The 6909-nt window shown below is 32.4% G+C and overlaps 1 protein-coding gene across 1 annotated transcript in view; it reads right to left on the bottom strand.

The window, feature by feature from the left end:
• Positions 1–6909, bottom strand: part of LOC106872136 (uncharacterized) — a 310976-nt gene that overhangs the window by 35068 nt on the left and 268999 nt on the right. The gene's annotated exons all lie outside the window — the stretch shown is intronic.

Genomic DNA, 6909 nt, shown 5'->3' with positions numbered 1-6909 from the left:
TATATATAGCCACAGGCGTGGCTATGTGATAAGACGTTTGTTTCTCAACCATATAGTTCTGGGTTGATTACCACTGTGTGGCATCTCGGGCAAGTGTCTTCTACTATAGCTCGTGCACACACACACATAGATATACACACGCACAGTTTTTATCCATGAAATCCACTCACAAGGCTTTGGCCGGCTCAGAGCTATGGTAGAAGACGCTTGCCCAAGGTGCTACGCAGAGATATACATACATATATATGTGTGTGTTTGTCTCCACTTCACCATTTGACAGCCAGTGTCGGTTTGTTTACGTCCCTGTAACTTAGCGTTTCGGCTAAAAGACACGGGAAGAATAAATACCAAGCTTAAAAAAGTTTAGTACGGAGGTACATTCAAGGCGGTACCCCAGTATAGTCACAGTGTAAGTACCTCCAAAGTAGTACCCCAGTATAGTCACAGTCCAATGTCAGAAACAAGTAAAAGATAAAAGGTATTTTTAGAACGATGCCATAGTGTGGAAATGATCACTGGCCTTTCAGAAATGTTATTAGATTTAAGTAAACTAATACACAAGCTTACATAATCGTTATGCAACATATTATAAAAGTATATGCGCGCGCGTGTATGTGAGTGTATTTGTATAAGAATTTTATGGATATGCAGATATTAAATATTTGTTTTGCCTAGCTCATATAAAATGTTTATATGTACATTCTTTTATTCTTTTACTTGTTTATATGTACATTCTTTTATTCTTTTACTTGTTTCAGTTATTAGGCCGACGCCATGCTGGGAGCTGCTTTCAAAGACGTTTTACGATTGAATCGATTCCAATACTTATTTAAAATCTGGTCTATCGTTCTCTCTTTGCTGAACTGCTATGATATAGAGGCGTAAACAAATCGACACCGGTTGTCTAGTGGTGCAAGGCAAATACAGAAACTCTCTCTCTCTCTCACACACACACTCATACACACACAGACACAGACACACAGACACACGCACACAACACACACAACACACACACATACACACACACACACTCGCACTCGCACGCTCTCATGACAACCTTCCAGACAATTTACGTCTACCAAATTAGCGGGGTGTTGGTCAGCTACTTGTCCAAGGTGACACACAGCAGGAATGAAACCCGAAACTATGCGGTTGCAAGGCGAACTTCATACCCATACAGCCATGCATGCAGCTAAGCACATACTCAGAATGTTTATATATATATACACATACACACATATATCTTTATATATATATATATATATATACATGCATACATACATACACATATATACATATACACACACACGCGCACATATACATATATATACATACATATGCATATATATATATTATATACACACCATGTATATAGAAACAAAGAGAATGGAGTGAGCAACACATTTTATAGCATAATACTACATTTGTTTCATCGACACTTTACCAGAAGAATTATTACTGGAATATTAAATAATATACGAAATAATGCATCGTATCAGCATTATTTTAGCATTATTGGAAATGTCAAATCTTCAGGTATATGTATAAACCGGGTTTGCTAATTATAGATGTATAATATAGATGTGTGCGCGCGCACACACATATTGAGATAGAAATGGATTATAGCCTTTATAAGAAAGAAAAAATGGATTCGAATTGATGAGGGGACTGTTTTGCAAACTTTGTGCTTGAAAAGTAAATTGCCAGTAATTTGTTTCAACAAATGACGAAGTACTCCGTTTTAGAGAAATGTACTTCAAAGAAGTGATGGTGTTTATTTCTTTGTAAGTTAGGTAGAAATTTAGACGGTGAGACTGGATACAATAAGTTTTCTAATTTACTGTCTCGCAATTTAAAATTTTTTATTCCGCCATAATTATCTTAACGTCATTCTAGTTCGCTAAAACGTGGGTTATCCATTATAAATAAGTCGCCATCATGTTGCCTTCTGGATACTTATCGGCCATCCATTTTGTGAATTCAAAAACAAGAATAATAATGAGAGAAAAAGAAAAGAATATTGGAAAGGGAAAAAGAGACGAGTTCATTATTAATTATTGATTCTCTGTAACATGATTAATTATCGATCCTCGATAACATGATACATCGTAGCCTGTCTAGTTTGAAAATGACATGTTCGGTTTCTTGAAATCTAACCTAATTAAATTAGTTTTACTGGACAAAACACCTTCAGTTGGTCGTAGTTTCAGATGTGCTTTGAACTTTCTGTATCATATTACAAGACTTAGATCCTTAGCTCTAAAGGCTAACGATTCGGTGAACAGCAGAATGTCATTCTTTATCAGTAAGGTTTGTGACTGCAGACATAATTCTGTGATCTTAACCTTAAAGTGGTACTTCTGAACGAAGGCCATAGCTTTTGAAAGTCAATGAATTTTATTTCGTATGCATCCAGTACTGTACCACTTTTTGTATTAATATCCATTCTTCTGGCAAAGGATTTGGATCGAAAACTTTCCGATAAGTTACTCCATCACAGTGTTGCTGATAGAGATTATGTACATACATTAAAGACAGACAAGGAGAAACATACACACATTCCCCAACACACGCGCGCATGCACATGCATAGGCACACATGCTTATAAATAAATATGCGTGTGTCTGTGTGTGGTGAATATATATATAGATATGTATATATTATATATGTATGTATGTATATATATATATATATATATAATAATAATAATAATAATAATAATAATATATACATACATATATATACATATACATATATATGTCTATATGTAAACATACATACATGTACATACATACATACATACATACATAATACATACATGCACATACATATATACATACCCACGCTGACTTATCCATATTGAAACTATACGAGATAAAATATGTTCAATATGTTGTAGAGATACTTTATTCATTCAAACTGATGACTCACTCGGTTGGTACACAGAATTTCTCACTAAGTGCGAACCTCCAGAATACCTCACCCTCCCAAAACAAACAAATAGACAAAAAATATGATGAATGATTGAAATTTTTGATGTTCTTTCAAGCGTTAATTAAATCAAAATTAAAACAACATACATATTCATATATCTAAACACACACACACCTATAACCATCTCAGCCTATAACTTTGTTAGAGATCTCCATTTTCGAAACACCTTTTGTTTACGCTAATTAATCAGTGATTAGTAAACTTCCCAAGATCTATGTAGATTAAATCAACATTTACGAGAAAAAGACGTTTTTATCGCCACTGAATCGTTTTATATCTAAGACGATCAAAATATCACACCGTTGTTAAGCAACGGTCTTTTGACATTTCGACATAAATATTTTCAAACTCTAAATACTGATAGGGTTTCGTCTACAAAATTACTACGCTGAAATGGCAGTGTGTACATAAAAATTAAGAGAGAATAAGAAGAAAAAGAATAACGGGTAAGTATATAGAGAGATATCAGAAAATATATTAGCGAAGACTCACATATATATGTGTCTATGTTTATGTGTACACACACAGATGTATATGCACATGCACACATAGACACACGCAAACGCATACACAATATGTGTGTATGCATTCAGTTGATGCTTTCCGTCGTAACTTCAGCCGGTCATATTCACCTTTAATTTACGTAAATGTGTAACCCTGCGACGGATTGGCGTTCCGTTCATGGGGAATGTTGGCCTGCCCACCTAGGCAGTGGGTGAAATTATTCGAAAGATATAACAATGTGAGTAAGCGCATTGTGACTAGCGTGGATAACAACATCCAATATTCTTGTGGATACAGTGATATATATATATATATATATATATATATATATATATATATATATATATATATATAGTTCAAAAAAGGAAAACGACAGAAAAACAACAACAAAAAACAACAACGTGAGGACGTGATACAGATTGTGTTACTGGACGCTCGGGAAAGGAAAGAAAGAGAATTTGAAGTTTCGAGCGGAGTTCTTCATCGGAAACATAGGAAAGTCCAAAGAAAGGAAAGACGAAGGAAGAAAAAATCGCCAACACACACAAAATTCAATAGGGTATTAAAATACCACTTGCTATAAACATCTATCGCTCTAAAACTACAAATTACTCATTATTAAAATACACATGGCGAATGAAACAAACATGATAGAAATAGGTTTACCTTGTATGAACTACAGAAGCAAGGAATGCGTATATTCCGGGCTTAATTGATTTCGCTTTCTGTATGAAAAACATACTTAAGCTCGTCAGTCAGACTTAACGCAACGACATCTATTTCTGAAATATCCATCGCATTACACCGTGTGCGTTCTTACATTTGAATGTCCCCGAGACGTTAAAAAATGAACATAACGTGAGCCAGTATAATATAAAGATAAATATGTATCATTACCATTATTAATAGTAATAAAGTGGCTAGCAAGTTCACACATTTATAGGTAAAATATAAACAAAATTCAGTAGAGTATTAAAATGCCACTTGCTATAAACAGAGCTACAAAGGTGTAAACCTGCTAGCCGCTTTATTATTATCATTATTATTATTAATAATGGTAATGATACCTATTTAACTTTATATTATACTGGCTCACGTTATGTTCGTGTATGAATGTCAAGGTGGCATTCAAATGTAAGAGCGCACATGGTATAATGTGATGAATATTTCAGAAATAGATGTTGCGTTAAGTCCGGCTGACGAGCTTATGTTTTTCATACAGAAAGCGAAATCAATTGATCCCGGGTTATACACATTCCTAGTTCATACAAGGTAAGACTATTTCTGTTATGTTTGTTGCATTCGCCGTGTGTACTTTAATAGTGAGTTATTTGTGGTTTTTGAGCGATAGATGTTTATAGCAAGTGGTATTTTAATACCCTAGTGAATGTTTTAAAAATATTTTACTTATAAAGGTGTAAACTTGCTAGCTACTTTATTATCATTATCATTATTATTATTAATAATGGTAATGATACCTATTTAACTTTATATATATATATATAACGAATAACGTTGGTGCCAGGGACCATGTACGTATGTGAATATTTGTGCATACATATGTGTATGTGTGTAAGTATGTGTGAGGGGATAGATATATATATATGTATATTTCCCCCTCACATGTGGTGGCAGTGACTGTTGACGTACATCTGGACACACATATGTACTCATCTATATATGCTTTTGAATCCCTTGATATCCAAGTATGGTTATGTACACAGACACAGACATGTGTATTGGAGTCTCTAAAACTGTTTGTATGACCTTATATACTGTTTGTAGGCTTTTTATGTGCCTTATATTTTTATATTTTCATTTTTCATTTATTTATTTTTATTTTTACTGTATTCTTATTTTTATTTCTATTTTATTTTAATTTTAATTTTTATTTTTTAATTTATATTTGTGTTGAATTTTTGTGAATCTCTGAAGAGTCTAGCGAATCATGCATGTACCCCCATTTCAGCATTTCATCTGCTCATTACTCCGGCACACAGGAGCTATTCGGATAGAATGGGGCATGCCAACGCTAGGCCGAAACAGCTGTAAGTTTCTGTTTATTCTCAAATTCCTAATGTACTCTATATTTGTAACCTTGATTGTTAATATAGCATGGTATGTCATAAGCATTTGTATATTGTGGTTTTTGTCATTTTAGTTACAAAATAAATTAATTAATTCAACGGAATACACTGTCTGCAAGTCGATGGATACCGCATATTCTCCTCCATTTTCTAACTGCTATATATATATATATATATATATATATATATATATATGCAGGGCAAATAGATATAGTACTGTTATTAATAATGCTAATACATTTTTATATATAATAAATTGACTGTTAAGACATTTAATAAAACAAGGGTATAGATATAGTAAAACCTTTAATTGCTGTTTAGGTGGAAGACTTGAAATTTAAAATTAATATAGAGTAGTATTTAGTCTTCAACTTAGCAAATATTTGTAAAGATTTGGAATGTTTACGATTCAAGTTATTTGCTTACTACGTCACCGATATTGTTTGAGACAATTGAGGAAGTAGTAATTACGTACTACATCATCTATATTTAAGATATTCTTTTAAGTTCTAGAAGTGATGGAACCATGTGGTTTGAAAAAAAAACATGTAAGTGTTAATACTTTGTAGTTTTATTATCTTTTAAACAGTTTTAATTTAGCTTTAATTGTAGCAATGTTTTATAATAATAGTTAATTTTATAATAATGCTTTTATTAGTTCCTATTTAATAAATTTAATGGTTCTATTAGTTACTGGTAAGTTTACATTATAGCTTGTAAGGGTAATATATATTAAGAGTATGAAGTGTTTTTATAATTAACTTTTGAATTATGAAATAATGTTTTTCGCTCATAATTATTATATTATTCGTTAAATTAAATTCAATCGTGTTTTGTTTTGAAGAGAACTGAAATAAAGTTTTCACTTTCTTTTATCATAGTAGTAACTATGGAAGACTGGTTATTATTTGTATGGACTTAAAGATTGGCCGCTATTTAGTATATAATTTAGTTATTGTAGGTTTACTATCAATGCCAATACAGATGCACATAGACTTATGTGTTTCTTGTTGTAGTTTAATTTTAAAGTTAGTGTTCAATCCCGCCTATATTTAGACTAAATACTGTTGTACATAGGGTAAATGTGTTTGAAAGTTGTGGATTTTTTTTGGTATGTTTATTCCCAAACATCATTTCTTTTAGTGCTGTTGACACCGCCGGATTGAATGGTACTGCCTAGGTGTCGAAACTATAATGATATCCGTGGGGCAGCTGATGAAGGAGCTATGTTGGATTGTTGGTATAGTTGTTTTTGTATATGCAGAATAGTGTTACAACGTATCCTTTTGATATATATATATATATATATATATATATATATTAT

Source organism: Octopus bimaculoides, chromosome 2 (assembly GCF_001194135.2).
Source record: "Octopus bimaculoides isolate UCB-OBI-ISO-001 chromosome 2, ASM119413v2, whole genome shotgun sequence".
In the NCBI taxonomy this organism is placed as follows: Eukaryota; Metazoa; Mollusca; class Cephalopoda; order Octopoda; family Octopodidae; genus Octopus; species Octopus bimaculoides.
The sequence above is the reverse complement of the archived record's forward strand: the minus strand, read 5'-3'. Positions and strand labels throughout refer to the sequence as shown.